Below are 3,409 nucleotides of genomic sequence, written 5' to 3' on the forward strand. Positions count from 1 at the left end.
GAAAGGTCCCCAGAGCCTCTTCTTTCAGTAGAAGTCTCCCCCCCCACAGAGGAAAACACCTGCCTTAGTGAAGGAGATATGTAAACTGTAGCCCACAGTTAACCCGGGATCTCCTCAGGTAATAAAACATAAGAACATAATAAGAACATAAGAGAGACGCCAATGTTGGATCAGGCCAAAGGCCCATCCAGTCCAACACTCTGTCACACAGTGGCCAAAAATACCAGGTGCCCTCAGGAGGTCCACCAGTGGGGCCAGGACATTAGAAGCCCTCCCGCTGTTGACCCCCCCCCCCCCAAGCACCAAGAAGACAGAGCATCATTTGCCCCAGAGCCCCTATCTATACCTTGTGGCTCATAGCCACGGATGGACCTCTGCTCCCTATGCTTATTTAATTCCCTTTTGAAGCCGTCCATGCTTGTAGCCGCCGCCACCTCCTTTGGCAGTGAATTCCATGTGTTAATTACTCTCTGGGTGAAGAGGGACTTCCTTTTATCCGTTCTAACCCGACCGCTCAGCAATTTCATGGAGTGCCCACGAGTTCTTGTATTGTGAGAAAGGGAGAAAAGTACCTCTTTCTCGACCTGCTCTATCCCATGCATAATCTTATAAACCTCGATCATGTCACCCCTCAGTCGTCTTTTCTCCAAGCTAAAGAGCCCTAAGCGCCTTAACCTTTCCTCAAACTGAAACTGAACCATATATGTCTGTTCTTCTAGCACCCCTGGGCCCTTTTCAGATATTTTTTTAAAGGGAAGATATTCCAGTAATGTCTAATAAGCTCTGGTTAGACACTGAGGTTACTCAAATGCCATTTGGTAGCATGCACATGGGGCTTATGGGGGCAGGTTACAGCTTGCCTTAGCATTTCTGTTTTGTTTTACTGTTCAGTGTGAACAGCATGAGATGCATAATTTATAAAGAACACTGTTTTATAGCATGCCCTGAAACTGCTAGGCAATTTTTTTTAAATTTTTTTTTTAAAACCCACTAGGACTAGCGTACGGTAGTCACATGCTTACAATCACAGTTGCTAAGGAATTGTGAGGCTCTGCCAGGCAGACACCAGGCTCAATCCAGCACAAAAATTCTGCTAGTGCTTGAGCTCTTGGGCAAGTAGAAATGCATGAGACAGTGAGAGCAGAGGTTCATCAGTGGCTATGAGCCACAAGGTACAGGTAGGAACTCTTGGTCTGGGGCAAGTGATGCTCTGTATTCCTGGTGCTTGGGGGGTGTGCAGCAAGAGTGGGAGGGCTTCTAGTATCCTGGCCCCACTGCTGGACCTCCTGATGGCACCTGGTCTAAGGACAAAAAAGGGGGGGAGGGGAAAAAATGAACCTAAACCTAGAATTCAGAACCTAAAAAGGTTAGTCAAGAATAGAAGAGGGCCAACTCTAAAAATCTAATTATGGAACTGATTATAGATTTTTAGAGTTGGCCCTCTTCTATTCTTGACTAACCTTTTTAGGTTCTGAATACCTGGTATCTTCGGCCACTGTGTAACAGAGAGTGTTGGACTGGATGGGCCAGTGGCCTGATCCAACATTGGCTTCTCTTATGTTCTTATGACTTGAATGCAGGAGATCACAGTAGCCACTTGTGCCAAGCAGTGTTCCCCTTAAGCTGAGTGTGAGCTAGCTCACAGGTTTTTTTTAGCTTCCGGCTCACACATTTTTGTCTTAGCTCAGGAAGGAGGGCTCCGGAGCAAACTAATTTATGCAGCGGCCAAATTGCTCGCTCTCAACTTTAACGCCAGTAGCTCTCAAAGTAGAATTTTTGCTCACAAGACTCCACAGCTTAGAGAGAGCATTGGCACCAAGTCAAACTTACTGCATCCCCACTCCTGTTTCTGCTTGTGTGAGACTTTGTGCACCCAAAGTCTGGCATCTGTATACCACGTAGTTAAATTACTTCCAATGTCCATGTTTGACTTCAACTTGAGATGTCCCTTAAATTCACCTGCCGTGTACAGCTTGGGGCTGCTCTCGCCCTTTGAATCAATCCGGTTCCTCCTTATGTCCACTTCCTTGCCCAGCTGGGTTAGCTGGTGACGCCTTGCTTTGCTGCCCAGGCTGACTCGGTGTTGATCTGCTTTAGAGCAGTCCTTCCCAGCAGTGGTACTCCACTGAGAAATGGAAGAGCTGGCAAGCTTCTCACTCTCGCTTCTTACCATCATGACAAGGAGTTTTTATTTAGAAAGCCGTCTGCAACCACTGCTGCTGTTTGAACCTGCAATATAGATCTCATTTGCAGAGAGCCACTGTAACGATTCCTTGTTTCTGTGTGTGTGTGTCTCTTTAAAAGTTTGGTTGCATGGCTGTGGTAAGTAGACTAGAGTGGTTGAGAGAGGCAAGTGTGGTATGATTGGTGGTTGACAGAGAGGGGGAGGGGTTTTGGAAGTGAAAATGAGTGGATGAGTATGGATGTCAGTCAGGTTTTACTGTTACAGGTTTGACAGTTGATAAGTTCAGTTAGTTCTGTGTGTGAAAGGAGAGACAAGAAGTTCTGTGTTGAAGCAGTTAAAAGCTGAAAGCTGAGTGTCTAGGAAACAGTAAAGTTTAAATGAACAAGAGTTAAAGGAAAGTCTGAGTGACAGGCTAGAGTGAAACAGTAAACATATATGGCATTGAGATAAACAAGTGTTACAAAGTTACATGCAAAGATCCCTGACAGAGAGGGAGAAGATTGTGTGGGATACCAAAGCAATTGTTCAGTATTTACACATTACTAGTTACATTGTACTACCCTCTTATTTATGCTTTATTTCAATAAATCCTCTTTCATTCAAGTATACCAGAAAGCCATCTGCAACCACTGCTGCTGTTTGAACCTGCACTATAGATCTCATTTGCAGAGAGCCACATTCACTGTTACCATCAACCAAGGAACCACTTTTACCCATTCCTCCGGCCGTGGTTGTTTCAAGGAGGGGGCCACCTGTAGACTATGAGTGCCACCAGGCGAGGGCCTGCCCACTTACTTGAAACGTGGGGCAGGTGCCATATTAGGGAACAGTGCTCTGAACAGCCAGATGTTGTCCGTAAGTCACTGAGTATCACAGTTTAAGAGTTAGGCTTGATGGTTGCTGGGTTGTTTGCATTTCTTCTTTTTAAATAATTTATAGTATTCACGATTTGAGCCTTGATCTGCACACCACCACCAGTGCTTTACGGAACACAGACTTTCCCAGAGAATAATTCTACACCTTATTTATAGTATTTATGCTTTGAGTTTTGATCAGCATACCACCAATTAAGAAGGGAGGCATCTTCCTGGTCAGTGTGAAGGGCGAGAGAAACTCTGAAGGTGTTATTACATTTTGGAAAGGACAGGCTGCAGCCGCTAGATTGTGAAATATGCAGATTTAATGCACAAACCCATTTTACTTGGAAAAAAAATATTTGCAAGG

Source organism: Gekko japonicus, unplaced genomic scaffold (genome assembly GCF_001447785.1).
Source record: "Gekko japonicus isolate JY-2015 unplaced genomic scaffold, Gekko_japonicus_V1.1 scaffold458, whole genome shotgun sequence".
In the NCBI taxonomy this organism is placed as follows: Eukaryota; Metazoa; Chordata; class Lepidosauria; order Squamata; family Gekkonidae; genus Gekko; species Gekko japonicus.